Source organism: Triturus cristatus, chromosome 8 (assembly GCF_964204655.1).
Source record: "Triturus cristatus chromosome 8, aTriCri1.1, whole genome shotgun sequence".
Lineage (NCBI taxonomy): Eukaryota > Metazoa > Chordata > Amphibia > Caudata > Salamandridae > Triturus > Triturus cristatus.
This window is the reverse complement of record NC_140591.1, coordinates 1,680,727,248-1,680,743,329: the sequence shown is the minus strand read 5'-3', so window position 1 is coordinate 1,680,743,329 and position 16,082 is coordinate 1,680,727,248. Positions and strand designations below refer to the sequence as shown.

Genomic DNA, 16,082 nt, shown 5'->3' with positions numbered 1-16,082 from the left:
AGTGACCTTTTTTGCTGAGTCAACAGTGGTGAGTGGATTATTGTTGCGAAAGCAGCAGCTGTGGCAGAATTGCAACATGTCGTTAGGCGTCCAGGGTAGGGAGCGTTTTGGGGCACTGTCGGGGCCTTGAAAAAAGGACATGCTGATAAATCGATACCACTGGAATGGTTCGGTAACTAAAAGAATTAAAGGAAGAACCATCAGATTAGTGAAGCTGTGTGCATGACTTACCCTCGATGGAATGAAGGGAAACACATTAATTAATCTTTGAACCTGGTCAGTGTTGTCTGCGAAGTCAGCCTTGCCGAGAGGAAATCCCTCTGCTGGTCCCGGGAGACGAGGATTAATAATGGCACCACATGGATGCGTAGCAATGTAATTTGCCTGCGTAGTGGAATAAAAGCAGCAGCTGTGGAAGACGCTTTTTAAGGCAACCAGGGTAGCGTGCGTTTGGGGGCAACGCCAATGCCTCGAGAAAAGGACGTGTTGCTAATGTATACAGCTGAAATAGTTCAGTAACCAAAGCGTATGTGTGTGGCTGCTTATTAAGCAGGCACATGGCAATAAAAAGGTAGTGCCCGAAGAAATAGATAAGGACATACAGTGCAAGGAATCTGTAGTTGATCAAGGTATTCCTACCCTGCCCCTTTTTCTTTTTTTCACGTTGTTTGTGGAGTTCAGCTGAAGCTGAGTGCCAAGATGGCTGCCAGCTCTTCCTGGTTGAAGTGTTGGCAGCCAATCAGAGCTCTGCGGATCTCTGCTCAAGCTCGTCATTTTTCGCGAAGACTTCACAATCATAAGTATACTAATTGGAATTTGTTTTAATATCTCAAAAACTACTGAACAGATTTACACCAAAATGCATAATCTACAGACCAAAAGCTAGTTTTCTGTTGAATTTGACGTAAATATGCCCAACAGTTCGGGCTGATGGCATGTCTAAAGAAACTATGTGAATTAACATGTGAAACACACATTTTTGGGCTCCCCTTTTTATCAGCCCAAGCTTGACGCATCACCCCGAACATTACCATACACAACATAAGTGACCGGTCAAAGTTGTAGGCAAATCAAAAAGTGTTTTTCCTATGGAACTATGGTACTAAATATAACTACCTACCGCCAGTAAGTAATCTATCTATGTATCTATCGATATAAACTTTACAGTTAAAAAATATAATTATGAAACAATTATTACATTATTTAAAGGTTTAATAATAAAAGTGATCTGAAAAACAACATTAAAATAACATTTATTTAAGCTTTTGAACTTTCGCTAAAATAAAATTCAATAATTCAACACCAAATGTTCAGTAAAGTGTAATTCATTTCAAACAAAAATAAAGCGGTTATTGGAGGATATTTTTTTTAATTGTATTTCCATCTAGAAGTGAGAAGCCAAACTCATCCTCAACCTGCACAGAACTCCCATCACACTACAACATACCACACCTCAGGGAGCTCTACTGGCACCCGAAAGACAATGCCCTGTTTTTAAACTCCTCACACAACATAGGCCGGACCTACCTGAACATTCACACCTCCTCCAACCAGCCAACCAGACACCTCTGTGCAGAACTCCTGTCTGCACACATTCCACACATGTACAGAACCAGATGAAGAGGATGGGTGTTCTCTTAGATTGCTCCTCAAGCATGGAAGGGGCTCCCAAGCCACATCAGAGCCTGCTCATCTCTTCTGGAATTCTGCAAGAAGCTGAAGACCTGCTTTACAATTTTCCAACCAAGGCTAGACAGGGCTATGCACACACACACCTGTTCAGCACCAAATACCCGTGCGGGTGATAGCAACCTATAAAAATGAAAAAAGGAGTAAAAACCTCCCTTGGTTGATGCCAACAATCACTCAACCGCACCAGAGTTGGTGGATTTTTGTCTTGACGAGTGGTGGTGGTTCTGTTTTTCCTGAGCTCTGTCGAATTTGAAGAGCGTTTGTGCCACATGGTTGTTTTTAAAATACAGCGTTTACTTGAGACAATGGCTGCAGGGGGGCCCACAGGCACCGCACTGTTGCGTCCAGCATGTTATTCCTTCAACAGACCCAGAGCAAAAGAGGAAAAAAACAAGAGGGAAAAAGTAGGATAATGAGAAAGACAGGGCTATTGTGACAGCGAGAGAAAGCAGGGAGATGCAAGAACGGGATAAAGGGCCAGGAAGTGTCTTGGTGGAGTGATGAGGCGTGAGGTGGAACCAGGGATGAGCTGCCAAGGTGTTCTGCACGTGCCCTTTGGTAGCGCATGACTCAGGCTCTGAGGAGATCCTTGGACTCAGGCTTCTGGGGAGATCCTCGGACTCAGGCTTCTGAGGAGATCCTTGGACTCAGGCTCTGAGATAATCCTTGCACTTAGGCTCTGAGGAGATCCTTGGACTCAGGTTCTGAGGGGATCCTTGGACTCAGGCTCTGAGGAGATCCTTGGACTCAGGCTTATGGGGAGATCCTCGGACTCAGGCTTCTGAGGAGATCCTTGGACTCAGGCTCTGAGATAATCCTTGGACTCAGGCTCTGAGGAGATCCTTGGACTCAGGTTCTGAGGGGATCCTTGGACTCAGGCTCTGAGGAGATCCTTGGACTCAGGATCTGAGTAGATCCTTGGACTCAGTCTTTGAGGAGATCCTTGGACTCAGGATCTGAGGAGATCCTTGGACTCAGGCTTCTGGGGAGATCCTTGGACTCAGGCTTCTGAGGAGATACTTGGACTCAGGCTTCTGAGGAGATCCTTGGACTCAGGCTCTGAGATAATCCTTGCACTCAGGCTCTGAGGAGATCCTTGGACTCAGGCTTCTGGGGAGATCCTTGGACTCAGGCTTCTGAGGAGATACTTGGACTCAGGCTTCTGAGGAGATCCTTGGACTCAGGCTCTGAGATAATCCTTGCACTCAGGCTCTGAGGAGATCCTTGGACTCAAGTCCTGAGGGGATCCTTGGACTCAGGATCTGAGTAGATCCTTGGACTCAGGCTCTGAGGAGATCCTTGGACTCAGGATCTGAGTAGATCCTTGGACTCAGGCTCTGAGGAGATCCCTGGACTCAGGATCTGAGTAGATCCTTGGACTCAGTCTTTGAGGAGATCCTTGGACTCAGGCTCTGAGGAGATCCTTGGACTCAGGATCTGAGGAGATCCTTGGACTCAGGATCTGAGTAGATCCTTGGACTCAGTCTTTGAGGAGATCCTTGGACTCAGGCTCTGAGTGCATCCTTGGACTCAGGCTCTGAGAGGATCCTTGGACTCAGGATCTGAGGAGATCCTTGGACTCAGGTTTCTGAGGAGATCCTTGGACTCAGGCTTCTCATGAGATCGTTGGACTCAGGTATCTGAGGAGATCCTTGGACTCAGGTGTTTATTGTTTTATAAATGAAAAACTGGGGCTGAAAGATTGTCCGAAACTGAATTTGATTTTGGCTCATTTTTCAGTAGGTTTTCAAAAATATCTCCTATCTAGGAAGCTTAGGGAGATTTTGTCACTTGTGCATTTTTAAGCCAAAAGACACAGTGTCTTCTAAACTGCCGGGTGGGATTTTAAGCTATTCTAAAGTATTGTTTTAATTAATGAATACTTCTAGTCCAAATTTGTTTTGTGAAATATTGAGGCGTGTGTCACAATTTAAACCACATTTGGGGTAGGTCCAAAATAGACCCCATCCCAAGCTCCCTCTCTGCTGCAGAAATGCATCCATGGCACAAGAGCTGAGGGTGTGCTGGCAACAGAAGGACTCTCTCCTGCTTGACTCAGTCTACCACATAAAAAGTTACCATGAAATTGTTGTGAATTACCAAATACTGACGTGTTGCCACAAACACATTTTGTCAGGTATAACTTTGTGAAAATTGTGCCAGGAAGAATGCAACATTACAAGTTTGAGCCTTCAGAAGGGGTGAAAACATTCAGGATGTCCTCATTATCCACCATTAGGAGACACAGAACAGGAAGGGAACACAGCTCCAGGTAAATACCGTACCCAGCGCTATCGGGTATGTACACTGTGCCGCTGTGCCGCCAATGCATACAATTTGGCACTGCTAATGAGGCTCTGTCTGGTCTATAACTTCCGTGTGGATTATTATAATGAACTTTAATGCACAGTGCTGAGTACTTCACAGTTAGTGTAGAGTGAGTACTTCAGAATGAGTTACTACGATGAGACTAAATGCACAGTGCTGAGTACTTGCACAGTTAGTGTAGAATGAGTGCCTCAGCATGAGTTACTACGATGAGACTAAATGCACAGTGCTGAGTACTTGCACAGTTAGTGTAGAATGAGTGCCTCAGCATGAGTTACTACGATGAGACTAAATGCACAGTGCTGAGTACTTGCACAGTTAGTGTAGAATGAGTGCCTCAGCATGAGTTACTACGATGAGACTAAATGCACAGTGCTGAGTACTTGCACAGTTAGTGTAGAGTGAGTGCTTCAGCATGAGTTACTACGATGAGACTAAATGCACAGTGCTGAGTACTTGCACAGTTAGTGTAGAGTGAGTGCTTCAGAATGAGTTTCTACGATGAGACTAAATGCACAGTGCTGAGTACTTGCACAGTTAGTATAGAGTGAGTGCCTCAGAATGAGTTACTATGATGAGACTAAATGCACAGTGCTGAGTTCTTGCACAGTTAGTGTAGAGTAAGTACCTCAGTATGAGTTACTATGATGAACTTAAGTGCACAGTGCTGAGTACTTGCACAGTTAGTGTAGAGTTAGTGCTTTAGAATGAGTTACTATGATGAGACTAAATGCACAGTGCTGAGTACTTCACAATTAGTGTAGAGTGAGTAATTCAGTGTGTTTTACTATGATAAACTTAAATGCACTGTGATGAGCACTTGCACAGTTAGTGTAGAGTGAGAGCTTCAGAATGATTTACTATGATGAGACTAAATGCACAGTGCACAGTTAGTGTAGAGTGAGTACTCCAGTGTGAGTTCCTGCGATGAGAATAAATGCACAGTGCTCAACACCTGCACAGTTAGTGCAGAGTAAGTACTTCAGTGTGAATTACTATGATGTGACTAAATGCACAGTGATGAGCACTTGCACAGTTTGCTTAGAGTGAGCACTTCGGCGTGAGTTACTATGACGAACTTAAAGGCACAGTGCTAAGTGCTTGTACAGTTGGTAAAGAGTAAATTTTTCAGTGTGAGTTACTATGATGAACTTAAATACACAGTGCTGAGTACTTACACAGTTAGTAAAGAGTGAGTACTTCAGCGTCAGTTACTATGATATCCTAAAATGCACAGTGCTGAGTACTTGCACAGTTAGGCCCTAATCATGATGTCGGTCGGAGTTGCCTTCGACCGACATCGCTGCAGATTGGGAACGGACTGAGCTCAGGACAGCAGTTACGACCCCATAATTAGGATGTGACCGCACATTGAAACGGCCCACAGCACAAGCTCGCATTGAAAACAAGTTTTTAAATGTCTCTGCACAATATGGCAGTCACCTCACGGTGCCTGCAACACGGTCCAGGGATGTTAAAGAGGGCATGTGCCCCCAAGGCCAGCAGAGAGGCGTGGGGGAAGGGGACCCTGCAAGGTGCCCCTAAAGTCACTTTCTGAGAGCCTTTCTATGTCGGAAAGGCCATCAATAAAAGGCTGTCGGAAACCAACATCATAATCCTGACGGCGGAAACACCATCCTTTTGGATTATGAGGAGTTTCAATTGACCGACAGGCTCCATGAGCCTGTCGGATTGAGTCGGTCAGTCCTTCCGACTGCTGCCTCTGACCGCATGCATCGTAGTGCGTCACTCGGTCCACAGCAGTCCGAACCGCATCGTAATGAGGCCCATAGTGCAGAATGAGTACTCCTGTGGTACTGTTTCATGTACTGTAACATGCCTTTCCTAATTAACACCATAACATCTAAAATATGAATAAAATGGAGAGGTCCGTGGGATATTCACATACACTGCACCCTCTTTACACGTTTACTTGTGTTGCTGGAGTGGGGCACCCAAAATGTGGTCTGATTTTATGAGTTCACAACTCTAATAGGGAGTTGGACATTTTGGTCCAATTCACAAAGGCATGTAAAAGTACTGAAAAGAGTACTGCTGTATTATTACTTTCCATACTTATAAATGCACTTGTGAATCAGTCCCTAAATGTATCTTAAATATGCTGTGTTGAAAAAGGCTGTTGTTGAAAAATGATTTATGGCAAAACACTGTAGGCATGTTTAATGAAAGGAAGGAAGGAAGGAAGGAAGGAAGGAAGGAAGGAAGGAAGGAAGGAAGGAAGGAAGGAAGGAGACAGAGAGGGAGAGAGGAAGGAAGGAAGGAAGGAAGGAAGGAAGGAAGGAAGGAAGGAAGGAAGGAAGGAAGGAAGGAAGGAAGGACGGAAGGAAGGAAGGAAGGAAGGAAGGAAGGAAGGAAGGAAGGAAGGAAGGAAGGAAGGAAGGAAGGGAGGAAGGAAGGAAGGAAGGAAGGAAGGAAGGAAGGAAGGAAGGAAGGGAGGAAGGAAGGAAGGAAGGAAGGAAGGAAGGAAGGAAGGAAGGAAGGAAGGAAGGAAGGAAGGAAGGAAGGAAGGAAGGAAGGAAGGAAGGAAGGAAGGAAGGGAGGAAGGAAGGAAGGAAGGAAGGAAGGGAGGAAGGAAGGAGACAGAGAGGGAGAGAGGAAGGAAGGAAGGAAGGAAGGAAGGAAGGAAGGAAGGAAGGAAGGAAGGAAGGAAGGAAGGAAGGAACCTGTACGTTCTTGAGTATCTATTGTACACTAATCCCTGCAAACTTAACTGCAGAAAGAGCACCATATTTCAGTAATATACATTTGCCCTTGGTTTTTAAAAACATTGCCAGACTTGCAAATACTGCACCTTTTTGAGAATGTTAAAAATGTTGCATTCTTCTAAAAACTAAAAAGCAAAAAGGGGGAAAATAATAATAATATTAAAGAAATATATTGTCAATATTAAAAGCAAAATAAGACATGCATATAAAATATCTTAAAAAATTAGAATTTAGTTTATAATTAAAAAAACATAGGCACAATAATAAGAAGCTCCTGTTTTTAAATGTGTTTAATTTCGACATATGTACATACAGTTTCCAGCAAAGTGAGAAAATTCATAATTTGATTTATTTTATGTTATAAATACCACTACAATTTCAGATTTTGCCTGCATATTTGTATTGAATATAATTGTTGAGAATTTGGTATTTTCAACAGAAAAATAGTAACCATAGTTGAAAGAAGTTAAGAATCCAGCATTTCAAAATGAGACACTTACAATTCAATTCTATACCAGATTCACATATCTCGGATGAATGATATGTGTTATAAGAGCACATCAGGAACAATTTCCATCATCAATGCTTTAAAAGGACAATTCACACAACCCATCAATAAAGTATATGGTATCTGTGTTCCTGAATACTTCACATGACAAAAACCACATCTTATATAATGCAGTTCATTTTTATGATGATATGTTTCTAAAATAATCTTTCACCATCCTTGAATCAAGGTACTAAGTAATCAGGGGCTTGCCTGACACAGGCTGACTCTCATAGGCACAATGTTGACAATTGAGATTCTGTGGTGGAAGCTCTGATTCTTGAAGGCAATGTTAGATTTCACCTCAGTAAGATCACTCATCAAGTTGAATTTGAGGGTAATTGCTTGAAACTTCTCAACTCCTAGGGCTGAGTTTTCTATAACACGCTTAATTCTGGAATAAATGATAATGCCATACATATCTCTTGAAGATGATCTGAGACCATGTCTCAATCACCAAATTAGCTAGGGTAGATATCTCTTTACCCGATTGAGTGAGAGATGGCAATGCCACTTCTTTAGCTCACAGAGAGTCGCACAAATGAAATTCTTTATATGGAGGAAAGACATGAGAAGAAAGAGGCTTCCACGGCTCAAAGAGTGACACATTTGTGTTTCCCTTCTCTGTGAATGTAAGCAGAATAAATCGACATAATCATGCGTGCAATGAATAAAGGTTACTCGTGTCTTTGGCAACCACAAACCACCAACACCTATATGGTGAGACAGTACAGATCAATAATATAAGCTTGCACAAAACAAATCTCTAAAAAAGTCATGATTTCATGACTCTTTTCAAAGCACTGCTTCCAGCCTAGTCTGGGGCTCTGTATTTGCCCCTTCATGTCAGGCTCTTCCACATCTTCCAGTGATGATACTAAATCCTTCACGCGTCCGGAGTCAATTTTCCAATCATGTATCATGACTTCCTGTTTCATCGCATCATCTAGGATGGAATCTCCTTTTGCTGTGGTGCACAAACTACAATGCCCCACAGTTGGGCACTCACATATATACGTTGGACATTCTATGTTAAATGTTACTGGAACAAATAAAGCATCTGCTTGTTGACTGCATTGATTGTTCCTCCACAAAAATGTGGAGCAGTGAGGGAAAAGAACTGAACAGAAAGAGTAACTAGAGGTTTGAATAAAAACATAAACATCCATAGCTCACCACTGGCATTCAACCCTGCTGTCTTGGAAACTGATGAATCTGGTGACACTCACTCATGTGATTCAGACCTTAGAGGAGCGGCCTCCAGCTTCCTTATCCCCGCCAGTTTAGACCAGATTGTATCTACACTTTCAGCTTTAGGCCTTTTATGACTGAAGTTTAAAATAATTAAATATACTGTCCCACTGTGTGAGGAATGAAGAAGGTGGCGTGATACAAAGAACTGGGTGAGGAGGTCTATTGAGGAAGATAAACGCATGGTTAGTGTTCCACAAGCAGGGTTATCAGAAAATACCAGAGAAGCCTTTTTTTCTTTTTGGTTGCTCTCCTTGCTTTCTTTCTTTTCTGTCTGTGGGTTTTGTAAATCTGGAACTTTCAGTTTGTTGCCCTTTAGTTTGTTGGCATGTCTTTGTCAGGCCTCCTCTAGGAAGAGGCTCCTTCATGCAATGCCTTCTTCAATTTCCTGAGCCAGGGGGGTGATCAGAATTGACTTAGTTTGTTTCATTCCTGACATAAGTACAAGTGGACAGGAAACTATCTTCCTTGTTTGAATGGTGGAATATATTTTTGGGTCTTTTCTGGTACTCATTGTGTCAGTGGTATTTGAAACTGGTTTTGCTGGGTGTTGCAGTGTATGAAATACTCGTAGGGTCTTCTATGTTTTGGCGAGTGAGTTCTTTGCCTAGATACATCAGGGGGGCTTAGAGTTTAGCGTCTCCTTCCATTCTCTGTCGATGAGATGGCTGATCTGGCTGAATTTTCTTCCGATGGAGCAGTGCAAGGCCTTTACTGCTCTATTTTCAAGAGATGCATGCTCTAGATCTGCTTCCAGTGCTGCAGTAGTTGGGTGTTTCATGAGTCCGAGACATTGCTTCCACGGATGCCTCTCTAATTGACCTTTTGCTCAGGTTGATGTCGGTGATCCAAACTTCAGTCGGTGGCCTATCATTCCTCCTGCTTTATTCTCCCCCACTGCTTCAATTGTTTGTAGGTGCGCGTTGTCATGACTTATATTCAAAGTTTGAAATAGCCTTTGGTGTATTCTCGGCCCTTTCTAGTTTGACTTCAAAATGTTCCTTACAGGCTGGTGACTTAGACACAGTGACTGCCAGATGCTTGAGGCCTTTTGGTACCGAGACTTGCTTTCACAGCGTTATTGATGCATGTCACGCCCTTTTGTATCATGGCCGCCGAACCATAACCTTGGACTTTGAAGCCTGGATTTTGATCGGATCTTTAGCACAGTACCTTTTGCTTGCTTTGTGTTCGGCTTTACGGCGTTTTCTGTTGTTCCCATGAAAATGGCATCATCAGCTGATAGTTTTTGAGGTCGAGTTGCAGATATATCAAGCTCCAACGTTGCTTAACGCCTCTCTTGGTGGAAAACAACTCACATCTTGCTCTGTTGGTGCCAACTCTAAGTTGTGGATTTGAGTCTGAGTGGAGGCTGTTTGCTATCCTCAGAAGGGCCAGACATATACCCACAGACTTTCAATCTGAACCATAGTAGCTCCCTTTCCACCAGCTGAAAGGCTAAGAAGGCGTCAAAGTGGGATATAGAATATGTGGGCAAAGATGAAGATCTGGTCTATTGTGGATAGGCCTTGCATGAAGCCCCTTCTATTGGTTTAGGGATGTGATTGTCTTCTGCCCATTATTCCATATGTGTCGGGATGCATTTGGTAAATATTGTTTCCTGATTGTCAATGAGGCTGGTTTCTCTGTCATTATAGGCACTCTTGAGTGGGAGTGGCGGTGGCAAGCACCCCTCACACAGAATCCTGTCTGGACCACAGACACCATTGCCCTTAGCGACCCTTAGACTGACTCCTAAAACAGATTTCTTTAGTGGGGTGCTCGAGGGGCTTTACGGTTTGTTATCAAATGTTTCTCCTTCTCTTTAATCCTGTCTCAGTCTTTCACTGATGCTTGCACTGTTACACTATTTTGCAGTTGACTTAGTAATTTTGAGACTATTTGTACATACGGTATTGAGGTGTCTTTTTTATTTTAACAAATCTTTGTTGCAAGTGCATTGGGTTGACTACATCTGTGTGGACCTGTGCACTAAGAGACACATGTATTAAAGTTTACTGCAACATGATGCAGCAAGGCAACTTGCAGCACTACATTGTGTGAAACAGAGAGAGCAGAAATGCACCATATCTACTCTGATAGCACACACTTCTGCTCCCTCCATGCACTGGTGTACCGTGTGCTGCCTCCTGCCAATGCAGGCACTCTTACACGTTGGTGTGTGGTGCAACGGATACCTTCATGCACAAAAACAATTCTAAGAGGCAATTTCCTCTTTCTATGTATGAGGCAGAATGCATCACGAATAGAAGAACAATCTAATGAGGAAAAGTCAAAATATTTCTCCTCGGTATGCCACGCTCAGGTGGATCACAACCCTGGCAATGCATGAAAATGCCCGTGATCCACCATGGAATGTCTTCTATCACGAAATGTAAAGCAACGTAGCACAACTGCTTTATTACATAACACATCTTTACAAAGTCACCCAAGGCTTCACAAATCGTCCCGTACGTGGCTTAGTAAATATCACTTAGTCAGTCACACATTGTGGTGAGGGGTGCAATGTGTCAGCTTAAATTTGGCTAGTATGGCATATAAAATGATACGCACTGACTGGCGGATAGACAATTGGGATATAATGTGGCACGCTTGTCCCATTGTCACAGGTGGCCTTGTTTTCTTCACATCAGATTTAATGAAAACTGTGGACATTCAACAGTGCACCGTACTCAACGCTATGTCTCTTTTGTGACTGGACACAGAGTGGAGAGTAAGTACGAGATTCAAAAGAGACCCTGTTCCCAGAGAACCACATGACCCCTCTGGCAGGAGACCGATGACCTGATTTAGATCTCGGCGGATGGGTTACTCTGTCACAACAAGTACGGATGTCCCGTTCACTGAAATATAAATCCTATAGGATATAATGGGATTTATATTTCTGCGGACGGGATATCTGTCACCATTGTGATGAAGCAACCCGTCTGCCGAGATCTAAATGAGTCCAAATTCTCATTATATGATAAAGTGCATGCCAGGACTTGAATGGAGTGAGTATCAAATGATTCACAGAAACAATTACATTACACTATTAATTCAAATTCTGGTTAAGAAGATTCAAGAGACAAGTAATGGAGACTCTAAAGACTTTACAATTACTTTGGTTTAGTAATGAGCATTGGTCTGAGAGCGGTCCTACGGAACTTTCTTCACACTTTAGGAAAGTTGGCAGTCTAGCAACCATTGAAGATTACAAGACCATCAGCAGAACTATACTTTTCTAAAGAAGACTGAATGAAAAGACTTTTGTGCTGAATGTATTTTTTGCACAAAATCTCACTTTCAAGAACTATAACTTGCAGGCAGAGAGGGTAAACTTTGCAACCTTTTAGAAAATGAAGTCTGTACATTTCCCTAAGATTCTATAGGTAATGAGTTATTCCCCAATGCATAGTTGTATCTCAGCAGTGTTAGGTGAAAGAACATGCTCTGCAGAGACATGCAGAAGACGATGTAGTCAGACAACTCTCCAAATGGATTCCACAACGGTTCACACGGTGCCCTAGTTGAAGGACTATACTTTGTAGAAGGAGGGCACAGCATTCACAATGGATTTTTCAAGGGTGTAATCTTATAGGCAGACGCAAAAAAACAACAGAAGATGTTTCAAGTACAGGAACTCTACTCACAAACAGTGTTATCAGCTGCACAAGGACATAGTTGTTAAGGAAGGGAACCGACAGCTACAAATATTTGCAAATGGATTGAGTGAGCCACCACCTCCATTTGGTTGTTTCCTAAATGGTGTCTTTCTAAGTTATTCACACACCTACTGGGAGAATTTTTAACCCCTGTTTACACTACAAAAGAAACATAGAAGCTCAGGAGAACAAGTGTAACAAGACAGGAAAGAATGTTGTTTCTGTTCCAGCAATAAAGCCCTTCACTTGAAGTCTGCATTCGATGTGAAACAAAGTTACAAGATGAGTAGGGGGTGGAGAAGGGCCTCAAAGACAGACAGTGGGCTGCAGGGGGCCCCAGGGGAAGAACAGAGTGGCCATCACTGGTCCTCCAAGAAGGAAGTGAAACTTCAGGAAGACCTCAAAGGTGGTTACCAGAGGAGACACCTTCTAAATCTAATGAACCATCCATGGTGTTATTCAGTGAAAAGAAGGCTTTTTAGACAAGGGAGACATTGCAATGGCCATGCCACCATTTCAGATGCAGGCACCCAGGGCCCAAGGTGTGTCGGCGAGCCCATATACATAGAGGTGGTGGGTGCAGATTGACTGATTTCAACCAGGAGCCACATGACCTCACTGAAGGCTTCCGTACGGGTGATCACTGGAGAACCGCACTTATGTGCACACCTGCAGTAACCAAATGTAAAATAAACTGCATTTCTACATGACCCGACTATGTGCACTTATACGGAGGTCAGCATCATCTTAGTGGTAAACAAGAAAAAGGCTTACAAGTTTCTTGCTTCTGCCTCCATAGTGCGCGCTTCATTGAAAATGCAGAGGCGGCTTCATTGGCTCTCTAGACCCTGCATTACGGGGGTGGTTTGGGGTATGCTGCCTGCTGTGTTATGTATTTACCAGAACTTGCCCTCCCACCAGCAGTATATCCTCCTCCGATTCTCTCCCTCTCCTCATTCTGTCGCTTGTCTGCTAATGGTTCCTGGCAGCAGCAGACCTCAGTGAATGACTATACTATATAGAGACATGCAGCACACACAGCAGTCATGCAGCTACCAGGGAGCTTACCAAGGTTTTGTGCATGTCAGAAAGTGCTGCAGAGTGCCTCAAAGTGATGCAAAGCATTGAACCATTTAATCACCATCATAGAAGTCTACTGGGGCAAATTGTGCAGTGCCACACAAGTGGCCTAAAACCAATACAAGCTCCTCAAAGCTGATTATGCAAGGGTGTGCCCAGTGTCCTGAAGTTTCGGCCCTCAGGTACAAAGGTTACTTTACAGGGAAACATGTCCCAGAGAGAGACCACAGAGCACTCACACAGTGGACTCTAAAGGGTCCACACTTGAGAGCATCCAGGGAATTCAAGAGAGCGGCCCTCAGTGTAAAAGTATACCTTACAGAAAAAGGTAGCACAGAAGGAGGGCACGTACCACTCGCCGTAGGTTCTACAAGGGTGCACACACAGAGTGCCTAGAGCGGCCCTCAGTGTGCGAGTACATGGTGAAGAGGAACGCAGCACAGAATGAGGGTACACTGCACTCACAGTAGGTTCTACAAGGGTGCACGCAGAGTATTTTACAGAGCGGCCCTCGATGTATGAGTACATGTTACAGAGGAACGCAGCACTGAGTGAGGGTACATTGCACTCACAGTAGGTTCTACAAGGATGCTCACAGTGTACACAGAGTATTTTGCAGAGAGGCCCTCAGTGTACGAGTACATCTTATAGAGGAACGCAACACAGAATGAGGGTGCACAGCACTCACAGTAGGTTTGACAAGGGTGCACACAGAGCACCCAGAGTATTTTACAGAGCCGCTCTCAGTGTGCGAGTACACGTTACAGAGGAACACAGCACAGAATGAGGGTACACACCACTCACAGTAGGTTCTACAAATGTGCCCACACAGAGTACCTAGAGTATTTTATAGAGCGGCCCTTAGTGTAAGATTACATGTTATAGAGGAACGCAACACAGAATGAGGGTGCACAGCACTCACAGTAGGTTCTACAAGGGTGCACACAGAGTACCCAGAGTATTTTACAGAGCGGCACACAGTGTATGAGTACATGTTACAGAAGAACGCAGCACAGAATGAGGGTACACAACACTTGCCATGGATTCTACAATGGTGCACAGACCAAGTACCCAGAGTATTCCCGAGAGCCGCCCTCAGTGTTTGAGTACATGTAACAGAGGAATGCTGCCCAACATGAGGTTGCACCACACTCGCAGTAGGTTCAACACATGAGCAAACTCAGAGTACTAGGAGTATTTTATAGAGCGGCCCTCTATGTATGAGTGCACGTTACAGAGTAAAACAGCAAAGGATGAGGGTGCACAACACTCACAATAGGTTCTACAAGGGTGCACACACAGAGCACCCAGAGTATTTCACAGAGCAGCCCTCAGTGTAAGAGGGCATGTTACAGAGGCAGCACTCACAGGGAGGTCTACAAGGGTGCACACACACTGTACAAAGAGAGGCCCTCAGTGTAAGAGTTCTCCTTGGGTACATAAAGTATTCAGGCCAGAAAAAAGTCAATTATCAGTAAGTAACAAAATCACATCAAATTGATTAACGTAACATTATGAATTAAAGTGATGTATCAGCTCATAATTTACTCTACTTTAGAGGTCTGACTTATTTAAACAGAACTTGTCTGGTGCTGGTTATCATTCATTTGATAGAAGTGCTTTCTAAATATCTACTAGAAGCCGAGTTTCAATGAGCCCTTGTCCTGAATAATGTCTCTGGACTTTCCGCCAATAGGACTCATCTGTCACTCTCTAGGAGCCTGTGCAGAGGAAGGAATTCTTGCTTTTGTTCAGCTTGATGCAGATTATGGACAGGAAAGTCTGAAATGATTGTTTCTCTGCAACGTAAAAGGAAAAGTAATTAATACTCCAAGCAATGACCCTCTTTCCAATATCATCTTGTAATGAAACACTGTGTTGTCACGGTCAACCCTCTTATGATATTGCAGACAGTTTCATCACTTGACTTTTACAGTTACTTCAGCAGCAGAAATGACATAAGAGAAATATGAACGGCGGGCCCGATTCACAGAAGTAATCTGAGAATAAATCCTAACTTTATGAATTTTGGTGTTCACAAAAGGCATTTAGGAGTAGTAAAGTTAGGAATCCTAACTTTACTACTCCTAAACTGAGACAAAATCCTAACTTTATGACTTTTGGTGTTCACAAAAGGTATTTAGGAGTTAGGAATCAAAACTTTGCTACTCCTAAACTGAGACAAAATCCTAACTTTACGACTTTTGGTGTTCACAAGAGGCATTTAGGAGTCAGGAATCCTAACTTTACTACTCCTAAACTAAGACAAAATCCTAACTTTATGACTTTTGGTGTTCACAAAAGGCATTTAGGAGTTAGGAATCCTAACTTTACTACTTCTAAACTGAGACAAAATCCTAACTTTACGACTTTTGGTGTTCACAAAAGGCATTTATCAGTAGTAAAGTTAGGAATCCTAACTTTGCTACTCCTAAACTGAGACAAAATCCTAACTTTATGACTTTTGGTGTTCACAAAAGGCATTTAGGAGTTAGGAATCCTACCTTTACTACTCCTAAATGCCCTTTGTGAACACCAAATATCGTCAAGTTAGGATTTTGTCTCAGATTACTTCTGTGAATTGGGCCCACAATGAATTTACAGGAATTGGTACACAGATATCTTACAATAATATTAAAATAATATTTATGAGAGCCCTGCAAGACATTTGCACCGCATAAAGTGGTAAATGCTTGACGCAGGGCTCTGAATCAGAGTTATGAAGCCACGGCTAGCCACCCTGCGTGGCTTTGAGTGGCCTCATAAATTTGGAGTAATGCAAACCCAGTGTAA

General features: G+C 43.3%; 1 protein-coding gene across 1 annotated transcript in view; it reads right to left on the bottom strand.

The window, feature by feature from the left end:
* Positions 1-11,653: 11,653 nt before the first annotated feature.
* The window catches only part of LOC146808593 (uncharacterized), a 95,653-nt gene continuing 91,224 nt past the window's right edge, over positions 11,654-16,082 (bottom strand). The window contains exon 5 of the mRNA XM_085623616.1: positions 11,654-15,088. The gene's annotated coding sequence lies outside the window, so the exon portion shown is untranslated. The remainder of the gene's footprint in view (positions 15,089-16,082) is intronic.